Genomic DNA, 23,581 nt, shown 5'->3' on the forward strand with positions numbered 1-23,581 from the left:
AGATTAACAATATTGCTGGGTGGATTAAGGGAACCACTGTTGTGGCCCCTTGTGGCATGTAGTAGTTTAGATAGTTTAGTGTCCTTTTTCTTTTGCAGAGGAGCAAAGTGTGTGTTTTAAATGGCTTATCTAGTTTTTGTAAAGTCCAGCCATGAGGAAGTTTGTGTGGAAGGTTGTTTTTTTATGAGAGTATCCAGTTTTGAGAGCTCATTCTTAATCTTTCCCTGTTTGCTGTACAGGATGTTGATCAGGTGGTTCCGCAGTTTCTTTGAGAGTGTGCGGCACAAGCTGTCAGCACAGTCTGTGTGGTATGTAGATTGAAATGGATTTTTTACCTTCAGTCCTTTTGGTACGATGTCCATCTGTTTGCATTTGGAAAGGAAGATGATGTCTGTCTGTATCTGTGCGAGTTTTTTCATGAAGTTGATAGATTTCCACTCCATACGGCTAAATTCAGTGCCTTGCATAATGACAGGTTTCAGAGTAGCAGCCGTGTTAGTCTGTTAGGGTTAGGGTTAGCTTTAGGGTTGCTACTCTGAATACTAACCTGTGTGACCTTGAGCAAGTCAAATCTTCCATTGCCTCACTTCCCCATCCTGCTTCTCTACTGAGGTGCTGCAAAGAGGGATTTGTTGGTCTCTGGGAGGTGCACATGAACTCTGGTGACAGAAGCTGCATAAGTAGGTAGAAATTGCAAATATCAGAGCTCTAATTCAAGCCTCTGTACGTGCATCAGTCTCACCATCTCATTACAAAACTCAGCAGGGGATCCAGTTTCTCCATCCACTTTTACATTGTATTTAACCTTTGTAATTACTGACCAAATCACACTCTCTGTAGGCAACAATTCCCCCACACCATCACCAGCATGGTTGGAATCCAGCCCCTTTAATACTGCCACCGAGGCTGCAATCACGTGAACAAAAGGAATTACTCCGTCTGCTAGCAGCAGTAGTAGGCTATCTTTCAGTGGCTCAGCCATTAGCAAAGGGCAGTGACACACTCTGCCAGTGTTTTACTCAAGCAAAACTCCAGCTGAAACCAATGGACGCCTGGCCTGAGAAAATTTGGCTCTCTCTCTTTAATTACACAGTGCTTTCAGATTCACTTTGTATGGAAGACAAAACACCACGGGAGGTTTTTATTGTCCTGTAGCTGAGTCCTCAGGGAAGCCTGGGTTATTCAAATAAGACTTTAAAACTAATAATTAGGAAATCCTTTCAAATGAAAGTCATACAGAAGGCTGAACAAATTCCAGGGGCCAGCGCCTCAGTGTGGTAAATTGTCATAGGCCCAAAACCTCAGCTGACACAGGATAACACCGCTCTGTTGAAGTCAGTGGAGTTACACACGCTGACACCAGCTGAAGTCTTGGCCTTTAACTTTTCAGAGTAGGGCCCCTTATGTTTGGGACTAGAGGAACAGCAGTGCCACAGTCTACAGGTCGGATCACGGTGAGCCTTCACCGTTGTGTTATTCCAATTTGGCACCCACTATAGTGCCATAGAAACCAGTGAAGTCACACCAGTGTCACACTGGCGGGCTGTATTTGTGAACCGGGGCCTTTAAGTGTCTCTCAAAGGCTTTCGGGAGGGGATAACCCAGGATCGTATATGACTACAATGGTGGGTACAACATCTGGAAAGCAGGGACTGGTACTTAAACAGCTACCTGTGTGTTGTGTCTGTCTGAATCAGCTGGTACTAAGCAGGGAAAGGCCTGAATCAAAGTCACAGCACCCCCAGACTTTTGATGAATACGGACCCTGATCTGAGCTTACAGCTTGGATCCAAATTTGACGTGAAGCTCTGTGGGTCTGGGACCGTGTGGGTTTGTGTCTCCTCATGATGCTACGCAAATAATAATTGGTTGCAGGTTCCGCAAGCAAAGCCGCCAGTCTGGATAGAAACCACCGCCCATCTGACAAAGGGCTCTGGCTTGTTTGATCTAGACAATGTGAACTCATTGTGGCTTCTAACTCCTGATTTGCCGCAAGAGTCAAGCTGGGTAAGATTACACATCAGATACGGCAGCAAACTCAAGCAGACCCCGATGACAGGATCTTATCAAATGATGACTGTAATTCATATACCTGCTGAATGGGGCTGCACTCCCTATGGAATCCAATGAATGCAAATTTCCTTCATTACCCGTCACCTCCCTGCTGCCTGACATTCAGAGCTATCTACGGGACGCTATGGGCAAAACTGGCCTGAGCTAAGAGCTCTTTGGTCACCAGCAGCAGCTGGAAATATCCTCTGGAAAGGACAGGAGGCAAGGAAGAGTCACAGCAATACTGCTGGGTCAGATCCTCAGCTGATGTAAATTGGCATCGCTTCCTTGATGTCAATGGAGCCGCTCTGATTTACGTCTGCTGGGGATTGGGCACATCATTTTATGTCTACACAGTAGCGTTCTTACATACAGCAATCACTTCACCCATCCTGAAATGCAGCTGTCTCTGGGGTGGGGTGGGGTGGGGAAGCCAGTGCACTGCAGTGAGGGATGGGGGGAGCGTATAGCCATCATGGAAAGTGGTCCAAACTCCTACTCTTCTCCCTGCAATGAGCTCAGCAGCCTGCGGTTGAACTGGAGTGTATTTTAGCAAGACATGTGCCCTCGATTGAAAGACTCAGAACCCATCACGCTCCTTGGTCATCTGATCCAACGGGCTCATTGCTAAATGTTTGCCTAAAAGATAGACTCTAGTTCAAACAGGAATTATTTTGAGGACCTCTTATGGCCTGTATTACACAACGGTCCTTTCTGGCCTTAGAATCTAAGAACTTTTTGAAGTACCTTTCCTGTTAAAATTATAGTGATCCTACAAGCGTAGGTGCTGACTCCGTCGGTGCTCTGGAGCTGGAGCACCCATGGAAAAAAAATTGTGGATGCTCAGAACCCACCAGCCACCCACTGATCAGCTGTTTGGGGGGCCCCACCCATCAGCTTCTCCCCCACCCCACCCCCAGCACCTCCCGCCCACTGCTGATCAGCTGTTCGGCAGCGGGACGGAGGGTCTGGTGGGGAGGAAAGGAGCAGGAACAGGAAGAGGCAGAGAGAGTGTGGGGCCTTGGGGGAAGGGGTAGAGTGGGGGGCAAGGCCCTGGGGCAGAGCGGAGGTGGGGCACCCCCGGGAAATGCTGAAAGTCAACGCCTGTGCCTACAAGGGCAAAATGGAGCTGTACAGAATCCTTCTGGAAGGTGTCTTGTTTATACTGTGGGAAGTGGTGATCAATTGAGCTGGCCTTTTATCCTGCTCTAGAGAGTTGAGAATCTACATTAACTTTGCTGAAGTCCACCCCTGTCAGAAAGTCAGAGGCTAAGAGCCAGCTCTCCTGGCTGCTGCCAACTAGGAAGCAAAGATGACTGTGGAAGAGTCGTTTGCTTCAAGTGGTCTGCCAAGGAGAAGGGCGGCAGGGGAGGGGACAAATATTTGGCCTTAATCAGTTAACCTCAAGAACTACCAAGGCTCAATGTGGTCAAGGATAAGCAAAAGGACTATCTTCCACGGATTGATGACTAGAGAGAAGGGTTTTTATGGTTCAGGAAGAACTGGCTTACAGGATTAGTTTCTCTTCTGCTTAATGTTTATAGGTAACGACAGATCTAGACAGTTGCCAAGGGGAAGAAGGTTGCTCTCTTGAAAGCCCATCGTGACCCCGCCCTCTGAAAATCAGTCACCTTTAAGGCCTCTCAGTGCGGGCAGGCAAAAGCTCTGCCACCCAAAATCGCTATTCACTTTTGTACGTTTAGGAGTGTCGTGGAAAAATTAACCACGCATTGTGTTTGGATCAGAAACAAGCCTGAGGCTCCTTTATTGATTACAAGCGGGGGGGGGGGGTGTTTCCTTAACAATTAACGTTTCTTCAGCAGTCTGCTGCCATTGCCTTAAAATGGAAATTTTCCTCACTTTCTTTTTATGCTTCATATACACGCTTAGCTTGACCACAGTTTGAGGCCTACTTGGGAAGTTTAGGCCTACTGGGGTCCACTGAATTTTTCCTCAGCAGGAGAGAGAGATTCTTAGCTCGTCTGCCTCCCCATGCTGATGATGGTCTCACAGTCCGTTCTACAGGTGCGTCTGCACTGGAGCGAGTTGGTGTCAGTTCCAGCTCCTGGGAACGTCCTCGAGCTGACGCTGATCCGAGCTAGTGCACAAAAAATAGAAGTGTAACTGTGACGGCACAAGTGGCAGGTGGGACTCGCCGCCCGAGCATGTGCCTAGGGTCTGACATGGGGTCATACTTGAGGAGGCAAGCCCCTCTTGCCCCTGGTACTGCCCCCAGCTACACTCAATCGAAACTAGCGTCAGTATATTTCCAAGAGCTGGAAATTACATCATCTAACCCAGTGTAGACACACCCTAAGTATAGGAAGATACCATGGTTATGTCCGTTACCTGGGGCAGTGAACACTGACCTGTTCTTGACACCCACTGGCTAGCCTGTATACTGCAGAACCTTGCTAATTCACATTCTGCTAGCCCACAGGCTCCATAAGTCCTATGCAAACAAGTGGTGGTCTCTCCAGCCATGCAGGGATTTAACAGGAGGTGCTGTAGTGAGGACTTGCATCATATACAGGACAGAACATTGACTGGTCCTTTACAAAGTATTGTCAGGAAGAATTAAAAGCAAGGAACTGTTGTGGGGTACATGTACAAAGTACGTTGGGTGGTACTTGCTCTTTGCATGGCATGCATTTCCCTTCTTGCTGATTTGCAAATTACAATAACTTGCAATAGGTCTCATAACCATTACTGGGAAATAGCAAGGGTTTACTGTGTGTGTATATACATACGCATATGCATGTTAGATGTAGGGAACACACAGAGAGATAGGTTCAGGAACCAGGTCTCTCTGAGCTGCTGAAGTAGATTAGAGCGAAACAGACAAAGTACACAGGCCTGTGGATGCCAACATACCTCACTACTAGCTTATGATGCCCCAGGGTGCACAGCTGTGCCCTGGGAAAGACATGATGAAACAATTTCTGCTAGTGCCAGATTCTGATTCATTTTCATGCCTCCTCTTACCCTAAGACCAAGTTGGCTTTGGCTTCTTTTCCCGATTCTTCCCAAGAGCAGGACCAAGGGATCGAACCCTTTTCCCCCTTTCACTTCATTGATTTGGGCCTATGTTACACAATAAGGTGCACACAAACTTCTGTTATGTATTCGGGTGCACACATGTTAATTCCCTTCTAAGTCTTTGCTTCCCCATTCAGGAGGCAGGTGCTGTGTCACGGGCTTCTATTTCTCACTAGAATGCTTGATAAAGCTCAACAGGACAGTGGTACCTAACAACCAGGAACTGGCTGCCAAAAGACAGACAGACACACTGTATCAAGCACTGGACTAGAAATAATCAGACGTGTTTTTCCTATGTTTTTTTTAATTGAAAATGCCATGTTTGCCAAAATTGAAACATTTCGAAAAATGTGTCCATCTCGACAACATTTTGTTTTGGAAAAAAAGCCCAAAATGAAATATTCTGATAATGTCCAAACTGCCCACTTTGGCATTTTCAGCATGGAACATTTTGAATTGTCAATTCATACCAACTTTTCAAAATAAAATTCATTTTTAGCATTAAAAAAAAAAAGCTCTAAAAGGTCAACATTGGAAAGAAACATTTCAATATTTAGCGAAACAACACGTTTCGATCCACCCAAAGTGAAGGAGTTTGGGCTGGGGAAATTCATTTCACAGGAACAGATTTCATTTGAAATCTTTTGTTTTCGTTCCCTTTTGGAAACAGAAAAAACTTTCAGAGTAACAGCCGTCTTAGTCTGTATTCGCAAAAAGAAAAGGAGTACTTGTGGCACCTTAGAGACTAACCAATTTATTTGAGCATAAGCTTTCGTGAGCTACAGCTCACTTCATCGGATGCATACTGTGGAAAGTGTAGAAGATCTTTTTATACACACAAAGCATGAAAAAATACCTCCCCCCACCCCACTCTCCTGCTGGTAATAGCTTATCTAAAGTGACCACTCTCCTTACAATGTGTATGATAATCAAGGTGGGCCATTTCCAGCACAAATCCAGGGTTTAACAAGAATGTCTCAGGAGGGGGGGGGTAGGAAAAAACAAGGGGAAATAGGTTACCTTGCACAATGACTTAGCCGCTCCCAGTCTCTAGTCAAGCCTAAGTTAATTGTATCCAATTTGCAAATGAATTCCAATTCAGCAGTCTCTCGCTGGAGTCTGGATTTGAAGTTTTTTTGTTGTAATATCGCAACTTTCATGCCTGTAATCGCGTGACCAGAGAGATTGAAGTGTTCTCGGACTGGTTTATGAATGTTATAACTCTTGACATCTGATTTGTGTCCATTTATTCTTTTACGTAGAGAGTGTCCCGTTTGACCAATGTACATGGCAGAGGGGCATTGCTGGCACATGTTGGTCTCCCTACCAACACTACAAAAAGAAGGATTCTAGGTGGACTCCTCCTGAAGGTCGAGACAGCAGACTGGACTTCTATATAGAGTGCTTCCGCCGACGTGCACGGGCTGAAATTGTGGAAAAGCAGAATCACTTGCCCCATAACCTCAGCCGTGCGGAACACATTGCCATCCACAGCCTCAGAAACAACTCTGACATCACAATCAAAAAGGCTGAAAAAGGAGGTGCTGTTGTCATCATGAATAGGTCAGAATATGAACAAGAGGCTGCTCGGCAGCTCTCCAACACCACTTTCTACAAGCCATTACCCTCTGATCCCACTGAGAGTTACCAAAAGAAACTACAGCATTTGCTCAAGAAACTCCCTGAAAAAGCACAAGATCAAATCCACACAGACACACCCCTGGAACCCCAACCTGGGATATTCTATCTACTACCCGAGATCCATAATCCTGGAAACCCTGGGCGCCCCATCATCTCAGGCATTGGCACCCTGACAGCAGCATTGTCTGGCTATGTAGACTCCCTCCTCAGGACCTACGCTACCAGCACTCCCAGCTACCTTCGAGACACCACTGACTTCCTGAGGAAACTACAATCCATCGGTGATCTTCCTGATAACAGCATCCTGGCCATTATGGATGTAGAAGCCCTCTACACCAACATTCCACACAAAGATGGACTACAAGCCGTCAAGAACACTATCCCCGATAATGTCACGGCTAACCTGGTGGCTGAACTTTGTGACTTTGTCCTCACCCATAACTATTTCACATTTGGGGACAATGTATACCTTCAAATCAGCAGCGCTGCTATGGGTACCCGCATGGCCCCACAGTATGCCAACATTTTTATGGCTGACTTAGAACAACGCTTCATCAGCTCTCGTCCCCTAATGCCCCTACTCTACTTGCACTACATTGGTGATATCTTCATCATCTGGACCCATGGAAAAGAAGCCCTTGAGGAATTCCACCATGATTTCAACAATTTCCATCCCACCATCAACCTCAGCCTGGACCAATCCACACAAGAGATCCACTTCCTGGACACTACAGTGCTAATAAACAATGGTCACATAAACACCACCCTATACCGGAAACCTACTGACTGCTATTCCTACGTACATGCCTCCAGCTTTCACCCTGACCACACCACATGATCCATCGTCTACAGCCAAGCTCTGCGATACAACCACATTTGCTCCAACCCCTCAGACAGAGACAAACACCTACAAGATCTCTATCAAGCATTCTTACAACTACAATACCCACCTGCGGAAGTGAAGAAACAGATTGATAGAGCCAGAAGAGTTCCCAGAAGTCACCTACTACAGGACAGGCCTAACAAAGAAAATAACAGAACGCCACTAGCCGTCACCTTCAGCCCCCAACTAAAACCCCTCCAACTCATTGTTAGGGATCTACAACCTATCCTGAAGGATGACCCAACACTCTCACAAATCTTGGGAGACAGACCAGTCCTTGCCTACAGACAGCCCCCCAACCTGAAGCAAATACTCACCAGCAACCACACACCACACAACAGAACTACTAACCCAGGAACCTATCCTTGCAACAAAGCCCGTTGCCAACTGTGCCCACATATCTATTCAGGGGACACCATCACAGGGCCTAATAACATCAGCCACACTATCAGAGGCTTGTTCACCTGCACATCCACCAATGTGATATATGCCATCATGTGCCAGCAATGCCCCTCTGCCATGGACATTGGTCAAACTGGACAGTCTCTACGTAAAAGAATAAATGGACACAAATCAGATGTCAAGAATTATAACATTCATAAAGCAATCCGAGAACACTTCAATCTCTCTGGTCACGCGATTACAGACATGAAAGTTGCGATATTACAACAAAAAAACTTCAAATCCAGACTCCAGCGAGAGACTGCTGAATTGGAATTCATTTGCAAATTGGATACAATTAACTTAGGCTTGACTAGAGACTGGGAGTGGCTAAGTCATTGTGCAAGGTAACCTATTTCCCCTTGTTTCTTCCTAACCCCCCCCCCCCCCCAGACGTTCTTGTTAAACCCTGGATTTGTGCTGGAAATGGCCCACCTTGATTATCATACACCTCGTAAGGAGAGTGGTCACTTTAGATAAGCTATTACCAACAGGAGAGTGGGTTTGTGGGGGGGGGGGGGGGGGGGGGAGGAGAGAAAACCTGGATTTGTGCTGGAAATGGCCCAACTTGATTATCATACACATTGTAAGGAGAGTGATCACTTTAGATAAGCTATTACCAGCAGGAGAGTGGGGTGGGGGGAGGTATTTTTTCATGCTTTGTGTGTATAAAAAGATCTTCTACACTTTCCACAGTATGCATCCGATGAAGTGAGCTGTAGCTCACGAAAGCTTATGCTCAAATAAATTGGTTAGTCTCTAAGGTGCCACAAGTACTCCTTTTCTTTTTGAGAAAAAAATTTGAAATTGCAGAATTTCCTGTGAAATGGAAAATAGGATTCTCACCCTGGCTTGTTGACTCATAAAATAACATGGAGCCATGGGTCCTCTCCAATTCCTATTGAAGCCAGTAGAAATCTCTCCATTTACTTCAGTGGGATTTGAATAAGACCGAAGGTGCATCAGTTGGAGTGTGGTACGGGAAGATGCAATGAAAGACAGTGCTTTGGCATCTGCCTGGCACACAGTGGATGAAGAGCCAAAAGGGGAATTTATTAATTCCGTCTATGGAACATGCTTTTTTTCCAGTTTTAGGTCCATGGCTGGTGAGGCTTAAAGGTCCCTCGGTAACTTTGAAAGACACAGAAAATATTATCCAGAAAGGGCTAAAAAAAAAACCCAAGGAGAGTGTGTATGAGGCCTTCCAGAGGGGTCTGTAAACTTGTCCATCTACCTATCCTCCTGGAGCATAAGAATCACAACTCTCTTGGACAGGGTATTTCCTTTCCTACCGGGTGAAGTTAATTGAATGGCACTGAGATCCTGTAAATGAAACCCCACTTCCAAAACTCCAGGAATCCATCCATCCATCCATCCATCCATCCATCCAGTGAGTTCTGGATCAGGCCACCACCTGTCTTGTCGTTCCCTTGTACTCCCTGTCACTCTACCTGTATCCATCTGTTGTCATCAGTCTTATACTTAGGTTGTCAGCTCGCTGGGGGAGGGATGGTCCTTTTGTTCTGCGTTTGTAGAGCACCTAGCACAATGAAGTCCTAGTCCCCGACTGGGGCTGCTAGGAACTATGATAATACAAATACTAATCATACCTCTGTCTATCTAGGTTCCAATACTTGGGACAAAGGTACATTTCTTTCACGTACATTTCATGTTTTTCATTTGCCCAAGCACAGCCCATTGGCAGAACCTCCCTGACTCCAAGCCTGCTGCTGCAATAAGCATTATTATTGTTTATATCTATTGCGTTAGCACCTCAGGGCTGTGAATGGGGAATCAAAGCTGGCTTGTGCTAGACGCTGGTCACAAATATATTTATATTTTTAAAAATGACTGTCCCTGCCCCAAAGAGCTGGCCATCTAAACATATGGTGAGAGATAACAGGTGAAGCAAAGCAAATAGGCAGCATAAGCGTAGCTCACCCCCTGCCTAGCTATTGCCCAGCACCCATGCATCTTGACAGAGACAAGTTTTCATCTTCATTTCCTAGGATCTGGCTTTGCACGCAGTTCCACAGCCCCAAATTGTGTCCGGAACCCCTTTGCCTTTCTTGCACCGAAATTTTTCCGCCGAAGGTGTCCGTGAGCTCTGCTGCAATTGCACGGGGGTCCACATGGCCTGCTCACCAGGCACCATTTGCACTGACTGTGTGAAACAAGACCTTGTAAAGGGCACATCTTTAAGCACTGCCTGCCTGCAACGTGTGCTCATGCCCGTCCTTGATTAATGCGGACGAAAAGAAGTCAGTGGGGCTACTCGCAGAAGTAAAGGAAGTAAGGCTTCAAAAGAAGAGGCCAGAGCTGCCTCCTTAATTTATACGTGAGTACATTTAAAAATCAAGACACACACTGGGGCCAGATCCTCAGCTGATATAAATCAGTTTAGCACTGGGATCAATGGAGCTATGCCAGTTTACAACAGCTGAGGATCTGGCCTGTCTAATAAAAGCCAGTGAAATAAACATGGGCCCCTTTTTCACAGTGACTTATCATGAGTTCCTGGTGCTAGAATCTGATGCTATGTAAATACATAACAGCTATGGAGAAGCTGGGGGAAAGAGTCTCCGGAAGAATCAAAGGCCTGATTTAACCCAGGGAGTCTCCTGCGAGGGTAGTAGTTGGCTGAACTCGGCTAAGAACTAATCCAGAACTCACCGAAGCCAATGGAAAGACCCCCTTTGCTGTACATGGATCAGGCACCCAGAGAGCTGCTGTCCCATTCATAAATGTAAGCATGAATCAATATCAATCAGTGTCCCTTTAAATGTGTACCTACCCTGTGGCAACTGTTCAGAATACGCTTGTTAAGTTCTGCAATTCCCTTCCCCCTCGCTGCCGAGGATGATGCTTATTAATTATTATTTGTATTGCCGTAGCGTCTAGGCACCCCACTCCCAGGCGAGGACTCCACTGTGCTAGGCATGGTACAAACACAGGACAAAAAGGCAGACCCTGTCCCAAAGATCTTAGGCTCTAAACTAATCCCACAGCCGTGGCTGCGAGGAAGTTGGACCTCGCCCTGCTGAAGCAAACATAGCTTTGTAAAGAGAGCACGTAACAAGCTGGGTCCAGCAGATGGGAGGACTGAACCCTTGTGGATGCGCAGACTTGCCTCCGATGATTTGACTGCAGGGGGAAAAAGATAACTTTCAGAAGCACCAGAGGGGCAACAAACTTTCTAATCGCAGCAACCGAGAGCGGTACTTCGAGGCACGAGGCAGACAGACCTAATGGGTTCAGAGAGTGCTCGCTGCTCATCCACTGTAATAAACAGAGCTACTCGTTCATCAGAAATGGTGACACAGAAGGTTCCTCTTCGGTGGGTCTGGCAATATGTCACGTTTTACAATTACATTCCCTATTCGGAAGAAAAAATCCATCTCCTTAATATCTGCAGCCTGCGGGCAGACGCGTTGGACAGGAATCTGAGGTAGAGGCAAAGGGGAAATTCATCGCTGCCTCCCTAAATCTGGGCTGCCCTAATCTACAGGCAGTGGCCTGATCCAAAATTCAGACTAGCCAGAGCACAGAACACTCTGGCCACACCCTGTCCTGCCCTTAATCTGCCCCTCCCACCATACAACAGCCGGGGTGAAATAGGGCTGCCTCTACCATTCCTGGGCCACCACTGCAAACTCACCGGGGGACTCACCAGGAGCTGCTTCCTTACCCTTTATCACCCCTTTACTCCATCAGCACAGCATAAAGGGGCCTCACCAGGAGAAAGAATTGGCCCCAGAGTGCCTAGATAGCATTGGGAGGGTAGATAGTCTGGGGGGGGGGGGAGTGTTAGAAGGGCAGCGTATAGATAGATAGATTAGATTAGATAGATAGAGGGAGTGTATTGGGATTAGATAGATAGATAGATAGATAGATAGATAGATAGATAGATAGATAGATAGATATTATTATGTGCCTAAGACCCCAACGGAAATTGTGCTGGGCACTTCACAGACATATGGTAAAAGGCAGTCCCTGCCCCACAAGAACCGGCAAGTTTAGGTTAAGTTGACACATGATAGGAGGCTGAAGCAAACCAGCAGGAGTGGTGGAAGGATGGGGTAAGAGGCTGCTTTGTCCTAGAAGAGAAAGACAATTTCATTGTTTGGGTGGAATTGGGACATAGGAGATGTGGGTTTGATTTCCCTGCCCTGCTACAGACTTGCTGTGTGACACTGGAAAAATCACTATGCCTCTCTGGGTATGTCTACGCTACACTGTAAACCCAGGTCTGTGGGACCCGGGCTTGTGGTGTCGGTGTTTACAAACCCATGCTTAAGGGTCCACACTGCATTGTAAACCTGGGTTCACAAGTCCTGGACCCGTACCGCACCATACAGACCTTTGAGCCTGGGTCTGTGGCTTGAGCTGCATCCGTGCTACAAAATGACAGGGCTTGGACCCGAGTGACAGTGCGACTTGGGTTCTGACCCACTCCACTAGCAGGGGCCTAAGACTCATGACTGAGTGCTTGCTGACCGGAGTCAGACTGATTTGGGTGTGGACAGAAGTGGGGCTTCGGCTCAAACCTAAGTCAGAGCCTGGTCTTAGTGTGCAGGGCAGACATACTCTCTGTGCCTCAGTTCCTCACCTGTGCAATGGGGATAACAACACTGCCCTATCTCACAGGGGTGTTGGGAGGCTAACTAGTAAAGCCTGTGAGGTGCTCATGTAACCCACACACCTCCTGGGTGTGGTGTACTGTCCTGTCTAGTGGCACCAAGACCTCTTAGAGAGATAAAATGAGTCTGCTCTACAGCCTTAGCTAACAGACACTTGGCTTTTAGCTCATGCGGTAGAGGCTCATGCACTAAGCTCCAGAGGCCCCAGGTTCGATCCCGCCCGTGAACAACTGGGGTCTGTCAGCGTTACACCCAGATACTATAAGAATTGGGCCATATTAGCACCTAAGAGAGACATTGGTAGACTCCAACAGGGGGGTGTGAAGGATTCAACTGGCATCACACCTATGAATTGAAGGAATCGATGGCCTATTTTATAGAAGTATTATTTCCTCCAGAAGTGGCCACCCCCCCCCGAACAATAAATACAAATAACGATAACGAATGCCTTTCGCGTTCCCTCCGTGGATCTCAAAGCACTGTGCAAGCCATCACTCCCCCAGCACCCCGACCGCCGTGTGAGACAGGATGCCCGTTTGACAGTTGGGGAAACCAAGGCATGGAGCAGTTCAGTGATTTGCCCGAGGTCGCGCAGGGAGGGAGTGATAGAGCTCCCTTGTGCCTCGCAGAGGGAGGAATAGGTGGCCAGGGCTGCTACTTCCTGCCCAAGAACAGCAGCACGTTCTGCACTCAGGGGGCAGCCACGGTGTAAGGGGGGGCAGGGGCATAGGGGTGTACAAAGAAATTCGGGGATAAAATGGATGAATGGGAGGGGAAGACTCAGCATTGTCGGAAGAGAGCCGGGGCGGAGGGGAAAATGCCAGGTGATGGCCATGGAGAGAGACGATGGGAATGGACCAAGAGGTGGAAGCAAGAAAGAAAACGCCCAGAAAGGAAAGAGAAGCAAGACAGGTGGAGGAAAGGAGGCTCTTCTGGCTAGTTGGCAGGCCTGGGAGTCAAGAGAGCTGGGTTCTCTTCCTGGGTCTGCCACTGGCCTGTTTGTGGACCTGGGCAAGCACGTCACCTCAGTTTTCTCATCTGTAAAATGGGGGTAATAGTACAGGCTGGCTTCCCATGTAAATGAAAGATCCTGGCTAGAAATAGCCGCATGAATGTACTATTATTGGATGAGGGAAGGAAGGGGACAGGCTGACTCAGAAAGTGTTGTTCATTTCTCGTGCTTTCCGCTGCCTCAAGGGGCTTGGCAGCAACAGTGAAGTGTTTTCCCCTTCATTTCCCATGGAGCTTTATCAGGATCACCAAAGGCTTTTCTGGCTGGGATGGGGGGTTGTTGGTTTTTTTCACCTGTCTTTTCCAATGGGAAGTAACAAGAGTTTGAGCAGAGCCCACAAAACGCTGCCTTTATGCAAACAAACCCTGACACCCGAAGGGAGAGAAAAAGGAAACCTTGCTTTCTGATGCAAAGGCGGTGACTTGTTCCCAACACATCCTTCTCAATTTCCCTTCCGGTGATAGATGCCGGCAAGCCCTCCTTCTCCCCCCCCCCCCCCCACGCAGCCACGTCCCCCTATGCTGAGACACGTCCCGATCGGTTTCACCCTAATCTGCACCAATGGGGGGGGGGGGAACCATGCTGCGTCCCCATCAAAGCGGCAGCTCCCTCGTGTGCTGAAAACGCAGACCCACCCCGGTTCTTCCTGCCTCGGTGGTGGTTTTGTTTTTCTGCACAGACAAAGCTTTCAAACAAAGTGAGGGCCAGGAAGGCACCTCAAAGCAGAGGGTTTTACAGCTTAAGCAAAGTCCGACCTTTGACCCGCCCCCCCCATAGGGGAGCAATAATTGTTGGCAGGGCTGGAAAAAATGTTCTCGTTGTGAATATAAACAGGCGGGACAGAGCTGCACCCACTGCCAGATGTTACTGGGCAATGTTTAGGATCAGAGTCAACATATGAAACTTCCACCCCATTTTTATTAATAAAAAATCACAGGTTCTTTTCCTTTTCGTCGACACCGAACTGGAAAGCAGACGTCAGCGGCGTTCTGCCCCCTTTCACGTGAGATTTGGGATTTACAAACAACCCAGGGTTTATCGCCGGAGGGGCTGGGCTTGACAGGAGCTGTCACGTCCGTTTCCTTATTGTCCCCCACCTTCCCTTCTCCCCCCCGGCTTGAGAGCCCCTTACGCACATGCCGAGCCATTACTCGCCCATGCTGGGATTACTCAGGGGGGTAACTGCTCAGCAGGGTAGGGGCTTCCCAGCCGAGCCCTAGCTCCCCAGCGGTTCTGATCAAGCGGCCTGATGAGCGTGTATGCAAACTGCAAGCACCCTCTTGTTTCCGCCAGTCCGGATTGGATTGTCTGATGGCTGTGTACTCATGTTGCTTAACACACTGCTGGAAGGCGCTCAGAGGCCAGGCTAATCAATGTGGTATAAGAACATAACTAGACTACAGTAGATTCCGATGGTGTGGCTTGCTCAGAATCCATCCTCACTCCATCCCTTGCAATCGCTTTGGGTCGGGCCCTTGATCCTTTCTCTGTGTCCTGGAGTCTCTCAAGCTTTCTAAGGCCATCAGGTCTATTTTCAGGGTACACCCAGTGTCCTCACTTTCCTTTGCCTCTTTGCCTCTTTCCATACACAATTGACCCGTCCTGGGGTTTTCAAAGGCCTTAAGGAAGTTGGGCGCCCATCTCCCATTGGGGAGCTTCCCAGCTCCTAGATTTCCATCTTCAGGAACCTCTCTCCTGGACGAGGCATTGAGCTGTCTGCCCCGGGGGAGTGAGGGACAAGCCGGCATGCTGCTGCTCTGACACACTGGCATTTAACCTCACTCAGGGAGAGCTGGGCGCTGTGGCAGGGGTTGTCTCTGCGGTGGCCCACCAGGGCACGACTCATCTAGCCACAGGTCTCCGCTGATGTGTCGCCGTCTCTAGGAGGCAGCAGTGCCTGGAGCCTCCAGGCAAGCCACACTTCAGTCCTACCCTTCCGGGGCCTCAGGGTCCAAAGGAAATCAGGAGCCAAGAAACCACAACTCAAAACGGGGTTGTCCCATGCATCTTCGGTGGGATCCTGCCCTTCTATTCAGGGCTCATTCATGCTTCAACTAACCCTCAGGGCCTGGCCATTCCTTTTAGCAAGAGGCTTGTCCGGCCGGTAGGCCAACTCAGGGCACATTTACACTTAAAATACTGCCTCAGTGCAGCTGCACTTTAATGAAGCCACTCTGAGCCGACGGGAGAGAGCTCTCCTGTCGGCATAGCTAATCCACCTCCCCGAGGCAGTAGCTATGTCGACGTGAGAAGTTCTCCCGCCGACAGAGCGCTGTCTACACAGGGGGTTAGGGCAGTATAATTACGTCACTCAGGACAGTGGATTTTTCACACCCCTGAGCGACGTCGCTATAGAGATATAGGTCCGTAGCGTAGACCGGACCTCAGTCTCTGGGCTGCAACCCCGCATCTCTCTCATCAAAATAAGCAGACCTCTGCTCTCCTGACTGGGCAGCCCTGAACTGGGCTGTCTCCTCCTTTTAACGCCCTTCTCCATGCCTGACATATACTGCAGGGGTAGCAGGGCCAATTGGGTCCACAGGCTGTCCTGAACTCTCTCATGAGGCCTCTCTGGCCGGTCACAGGAGGCTAATCCCCTTAGGCGTGTGTGAGAATTCCAGGCTGGGTGCATGAGGGTTCTCATGAGTAAGGTTTCGATTATATCATGAAGGTCACGGACGTCAAGGAATCCGTGATTTCCAGAGACCTCTGTGACATTTTGTACTTCAGTCCTGGGGCAGTGGGGATGGAGCTGTCAGCTGGCGGCCCCCCTGCAGTTCCCCCTTCGCAGCTGCCCAGCCATGGACCTGGCAGCAGCAGGGACCCAAGAGCCCCAGCAACTGTGGGTGCTGGACCCTCCTCCCTCCCCATTTTGTCAGGGAGATTTTTAGTAAAAGTCAGGGACAGGTCACGGGCTTCCGTGAATTTTTGTTTATTGCTTGTGACCTGTTCCTGATTTTTATTAAAAATATCTGGGACAAAATCTTAGCCTTACTTACTAGGAATGGTCAGATACTAGGAGGCTGGATGGGTTTTGCTGCATTACTCCATCAGGCAACATAAATTATTGAGCCCTATGCTTTCAGGATCTTTGCACGGTCTCCTGAAGGTCTCCTGTGGGTCTGCTCCCCTTCCCAGCTTCTCAGTTCCCTGCTCCCGCTCCGTGCTCCGTTGGCCTGGGCTCTGGTATGTCAGCCTCACTCTGTTCCCATTTTCAGGCACCGCTCTCCAGGACAAGACAGGAGCAGTCTCCCCATAGAGGAAGACAGGCCCAGGGGAGTGGGACAGAAGACTGGCAAGTCAGTGTCCTGTGGCCCAGAGCCTGAAATGGAGGAAAACACGCACCTTCTGTAGAGCTTGCCTGACTCCTTGGTGGCCTCCCAATGCCATCTAGTCCGGCAAGCATGCGTTTGTCTCTTCCTCCCGCGGAGTGTGGCCATTCTCCCTGGGTGGCCGATGACTGTGGGTTGAACCAGTGGGTGTGAGATTCTGTGTTTGCAGGGACGGGGGTCAGAGAGAAGAGTAGGGGGGAAAGCTAGAGGGCATTGTGTCCGTTGTGGGGAAGCAGGGCAACTTTTGCAGCTGGGAAGTTTGGGAATTGTCCATGGATTACCTCTGTTGACTCCTCTCGGACTTTCTCCTGCCTGACAGATAAGAGCTGCCTGTGTATAAAAGTGGGTGTGTTTCATATTTTACACTGATAGCTTTGCACAGCTCCAGTTTGTGCAGGGCGGAAGCTAGCCAAGGCCGAATACGTGGCTTGGTCACTTATTGGAAGCCAGTTGCTCTGGAGCTGACACAACAGACCAGAACCTCAGCAGGAATAAACTAGAATAGCTCTATACACTTCAACAGAAATACACTGCTTTACCCCAGCTGAGGATCTGGCCTGTGTGTATCTGAAGTCTCCATGTTGTGCTTTCTGCCCAGGAAGAAGAAGGGTGTAGCTTTAGAGGAATGATGGGGCACAAGTTTTTCACCACCTAATGACTCTTTGTGGACCTCACCAGTTCACATCACAAACACACGGGACCAGATCCTCAGCTGAGATAAATCTATTGTAGTCAATTGGGGGGAGATGCTCAGCCAATGTAAATTGGCACAAACCCCTTGGGGATCAGAATCAGGGCACTACTTTGTATTGCTGGTGGAAGTCTCAGTGGAGAAACCAAGGAATGAACTGGCCACAGAGGCTTTGTTTCTAGAGAAGGTCCTTCTAAGTCAACCAACTATGGCGACTGCTCGTGTTTGCTGTATCTATGCTGTGGATGAGCACAGAGCTCCATTCTCCAAAGCTGCCAACACAGCACTTTTTACCAGAGCTGGAAACATTTTTTTTTTTTCAGGGCAGGATGCCGGGCAAGTCTCAAAATTTGGCCTGGTTTGAATGAGCACCTAATGGTTTGGATTAGAGCGGGGTTCAAGCCACAACAGCCAGAGACAGGAATCCACCAGTCCGAAGTCTGGAGCTGTTTGGATCCAGCATCTCGCTTTTGACCCATCTCTAATTCACTTCCTTCTGCAAAGGATCCAAAACTTCTGGATCTGCAAAACTGGATGCTGATTCATCCAGAATCTGCAAGAATCTTGACTCCCATGAAGGCAGGAGTTGTAAGGGCTTAGCACCTTAGAGGAAGCTCAGACCACCGCCCAAGACTGGAGATGGAAATCTCTTTGGCACAGTATTTGGAGCATCTGTTTCTGGTCTCTATCAGGACACAGCAATGAAAATGGAAAATCACAGGAGGGAAGGAAAGAACGAGCCAGATCATAGATTCATAGATATTTAGGTCAGAAGGGACCATTACGATCATCTAGTCTGACCTCCTGCACAACGCAGGCCACAGAATCTCACCCACCCACTCCTGCGAAAAACCTCTCACCTATGTCTGAGCTATTGAAGTCCTCAAATCGTGTTTTAAAGACTTCAAGGAGCAGAGAATCCCCCGGCAAGTGACCCATGCCCCATGCTACAGAGGAAGGCGAAAAACCTCCAGGGCCTCTTCTATTGACTGTCTGTCACGGAGTACACTACTCACAGCTGTTTGGCACTCACTTCTGGTGATTAGCTCCACCCGGTTCAGCCCCAGTCTCTGGTCTTCCATCATTGCAGATCTCTTTTCGCTCCAGGAGTCACGGTAGGGCTGCTTCACAACTTGGCTCTCCAGCCGGGATTTCCTCTTTTGGGGTTGGGTTGGGGGTGTCTTCCAAAATCTCTCTGCACAAGCAGCTTCAGGCTGTCTTCACGCCCTTTGCCCTATGTCATGCCAGCAGTGACACAGGCAATCCTCCCATTCACTGCCCCAGTCAGTACTATTCTGCATGGTAGGGGAATCCAAACCCACCCTCTATGCTGCGTTCCAGTCCAGAGCCCTATAGCGAACAGTTAAGTTCTGGATTTTCACCAACTTTACTGCTATCTTCCCTGGATTACCTCCTCCCGTGCTTCTTTAACCTTCTCCTTCACCAGCCTTCCTCCTCAGACCCCAGGCTCTTAGGCCTATAAGGTAAACCCTTCCTCATGGGTTCATATCCCTTTTCTCAGAGGGTTCCTATCCCCGCTTCTTTCTCCCTTCCCTTCTGCATGAGCCCCAGCCACCTGGGGTGACAGCCAGAGTTCTTCAAAAAAGGACTCAGCTGACACCTCCCTTGACACATTCCCGCGCCTTCCTTGGGAGGCCCATCCTGTAGTTTGAGAACCCCGGGCTCAGATGTTACCTATCCCTTTCCCTCCACATTATGTCCTTCTGTCCTGACTTGCAAAGGCCTTGGTACCCCCTCCTCCACAGCTCTGCTAATACACTTCAGTCCTGGTCAGCCACTTCCCGCCAGCCCGAGCTCTGCAAACTCAACTCGACCCTGACCTACTGCATGCCCTGTTACGCGAATGCTGGGCCTCTCCCAGCACAGGCTGCCCAGTGTGCCAAACTGAAGATGGTGCTAGATGGGCACGGGGAGGAGAGTCAATCTCAGCTTTACTCCTTACTTAAATCAGCTTCAAGCTCAAGTCTAGATCAAAGGAGAAAGTGACCTCCTGGCCCTGCTGTCTCATCTTGCGCTGGGCTCTGTAATAACAACCCCTAGCTCTTACACAGCACTTTTCATCATTAGAAATCAAAGTGCTTTATAAAAGGGGTGGGGGGGGAGTATCATTATACCCATTTTACATATGGGAAAACTGAGGCACTGGGTCACACAGCAAACCACTGGGAGAGCCAGAAATAGAATCAAGAGCTTCTGAGTCCCAAGCTAGTGCTCTAAGCACCTGACCACACCGTTTCCGTGAGCAGGCTGCTCTCCAGTTACATTCCCATAGAACTGCATTGCACCAAAGTCTAGGGTAAGACTGTGGCTTGAGGCTACAACCTGCAGCGGGGGCTTGCATGTACCCAGGAGTATTGTGCCTGCTGTTGGCACAATTCACCCATGAGCACCAGCCATGGGACCTTAATAGTGTCTGGCCCTAGTTTAACAAGGAAGGGGAGCTCCTTGCGTTCTTTTTCCCTTTTGTTTACAAACGCAGGGCACCACGTAGGCCTTAGCCACTAATGGCTTGAAGAAGACATGATTTGCCAGACTGGAGCAGACTCTGCGTCCATCCAGCCTTCTACCCTGCTTCTAACCGAGTTCACTAGATGGCTGTGCTGCTCCCCAATGCTCTTTTATCTAACTGCCTGTCCAATGCTCTACATGGACGGCGTGGAATGGCCTCCTGACCCCTGCGGGAGATCAGCTGGTGCTCAGAAGCATGAAGCTTGATCCCCTTGTCCTACTCTTAGTTTGGACAGCTACAGCCATTGTTAATGGCCTTTAAGCAGCACAGGGACAAGATGCGTGAGGTAATATCTGCCCAGACCTGAAGAAGAGGGGGGAGGGATAGCTCAGTGGTTTGAGCATCGGCCTGTTAAACCCAGGGTTGTGAGTTCAATCCTTGAGGGGGCCATTTAGGGATCGGGGGCAAAAATTGGGGATTGGCCCTGCTTTGAGCAGGGGGTTGGACTAGATGACCTCCTAAGGTCCCTTCCGACCCTGAGATTCTATGATTCTAAGAGCTCTGGGTAAGCTTAAAAGCTTGTGTCTCTCACTGACAGAAGTTGGCACAATAAGAGGTATTACCTCACCCACCTTGTCTCACTAATATCCTAGGGCCAACATGGCTATAATAACACAGCAAACGTGAAACAATCCAGTCCTTTCACAGTGCTAGCCAACAGCATCTCTCTCAATAACCTACAGTGGCAGTGAACTACCCAGTGACTACCCAGTGTTTTTGTAGCCGTGTTGGTCCCAAGCTACTAGAGAGACAAGGTGGGTGAGGTAGTATCTTTTGCTGGACCAGTATATTACCTCACCACCTTGTCTCCCTAATACCGTGACTATATGATGCATTAAGGGAGTGACAGTCTGCTAAAAAAACAAGTGATTCTAAGTGTCCGTCTGAACAAGATTTGGGGGAACGTCCCTCTTTGGTAAAATTGCTTCCTTAAAAAAAAGGGTGACCAGGCTCACAATCCTGCTTAGTAATAACACTATTGTACGCAGTATTTTGCAGTGTTGTGTGTATGTTTTCCACTGCCCTCTACTGGATGCAAACGGATCGTTCTAATGTGTTTCATAAGCTCTGTACTACCGTTAACCAGGGAAGATTCTCCTTTACCTCAAGGAACAGAGGTCTGTGTTTTTGCAGGATTTGGGGTCCATCAGCAGGAAGTTCAGAATGGCTGGGTGTGCAGCACCATGGCAACCTGGAAGTCTCCAGATGGCCACAGAGTTGTTACTCTTAACACTTTTCATCCCAAAGTGCGATAGAAATGTAGGGCTAAGTTCTTTGCTGGTGTAAACTCTATTGACGTCAATTGAGTAAATGCCAGCAGAGACTCGGGGCCCTTAAATTTATCTACCATTGAAATTAAGCCACCTCTGGGTAACAGGGAGCAGCTAAGGCTTTGGTTCAGCAAAGCCCTAACGTACATACTTAACTTTAAGCATGGGAGCAGTGCCTGTGAAGTTCAATGGTCCTACTCGTGAACTTCGTTTTAAGCATGTGCTTAGAAGTTTATCTGAACAGAGATGGGATTGTTCCTGTGTTTAACGTTAAACATATGCTTCTTAAGTGCTGTGTGGAATCAAGCTCTAAGAGCAACACCATTCAGTGTTATACGTGCCTTACCCTACACAGTAGACAGTAGTCCGAACATAGTATTAACACAAGCTGGAATTCGGCTGGGATCCTGGCACTAAGACCTCCTACTCTTGCATAAAGCCCCTTTGGCTCTCGAATGCCAAACGTCCCATTTACCTTCTGATCTCTTCCAGTGTGGGCCCTCCTCCCATTGCACTGAAACAATGCAGCTCTGACTCAGAGGGAAGATTGCCACTTTTTGACTCATCGTCTCAGCTTTCCACAGCAGATAGGTGCTCCCAGGAGGACTCACATGCGAGCATTCACCCAGCCTGACCCTTCTGAGTTTGGGCGAGCCAGAAGGCGCAAAGTTCTGACGCGAGCAAGCAAAGCACTTTGCCGAGAGAGGGAAACAAGAGGGCAGCCCAAAAGCATTAGTTTCTTAATAGCTCCCTAGCCGGCCCTTGTGGCCCTAACCCTAGCCAGAGCGGCTGGCTGCATGGTCAGCTCTACGGCAGCTTCGTATACACCCAGCTGGGTCTAACTGACCTGTGAGTCATTTGTTTTATTGGTTGATTCATTTGTATTTCCCAGGCTTTAGTCGCAGGGCTTCAGAAAAGTCTTTGTCAAATTGCCCCATTTCCACAATTTTGCAAACCCCAGATCAGGCACATTTAGACTAAGCAATCTTTTGCAATTAATATTTTAGTAGGTACATTGTGTTCCTTCAGTTCCAGTCCTAAACTGTTTTGCTAACAGGTGGTATGTTTCACCCCAGAAGTGGCTGCATTTCAGGGGTAGATTAAGTGATCCTGGCCTATACCAGTGTGTTATGCTTCCAGGGCAGCTTGATGACCTATGGGGTGAAAGGCGCTTTACACATGTAAATCCACCGAAGTGCAAATCACACAGGACTACTGAAATTTCTGGCAGTCATACCTCATGGCTGCGGTATGTTTTCCTAGGGGGGATTATAATTGTAACAGTGGTGTAATGCCCAGCGTGGGGAGACATGCTTTAGCCATGCCATACCTTTTCCTCCTGTTTCAGCATCATAAACCTAGACCTAAGGGAACCTAACCCTTGTAAAGACTGGTTTGTAGCTCAACCCAGCACCAAATCCAAATATTTATTCAAAGGATGTTAGAATAGGCTTACAGCTTGCACAGTGCCCAGATTTCTCTTCATTCACTGCCTTTGTGGGAGGGGTTCAGCTTTACCTTTGGAAAGTTTTAGGGTAAATTCATGTCCTATCCCCTCCTTGAGACCTCTTTGCTGCAACCAGCAATTACGGACGCTTCTGTGACAGCCAGCCAGTAGGAACTGAACTGTGGCCAACCCAGCTCATTGCAATAATGTCACTTATGATCATTAGGACCCTGTCTCTATAACTGCCAGCTTAGTCCACAGCCGTCTCGTTCACACTGAAAGCATGCACACCTCCAGCCTGAGCAAAAGGATTAAATGCCCTAGCTAGCAGCTGCAGAGGAGTCACGCCTCTGTGGATCAGGTGCCAAGGGGGAAACATCAGGCACACTGAACAGTGGGTTATAGATGCTGGTCAGCCTCACCTCAGTCCCCAGAAAAATCATGGAGCATGTCCTCAAGGAATCAATTCTGAAGCACTTAGAGGAGAGGAAAGTGATCAGGAACAGTCAGCATGGATTCACCAAGGGAAAGTCATGCCTGACTAATCTAATTGCCTTCTATGACGAGATAACTGGCTCTGTGGATGAAGGGAAAGCAGTGGA

This window comes from Eretmochelys imbricata, chromosome 2 (genome assembly GCF_965152235.1).
Source record: "Eretmochelys imbricata isolate rEreImb1 chromosome 2, rEreImb1.hap1, whole genome shotgun sequence".
Classification (NCBI taxonomy): Eukaryota; Metazoa; Chordata; order Testudines; family Cheloniidae; genus Eretmochelys; species Eretmochelys imbricata.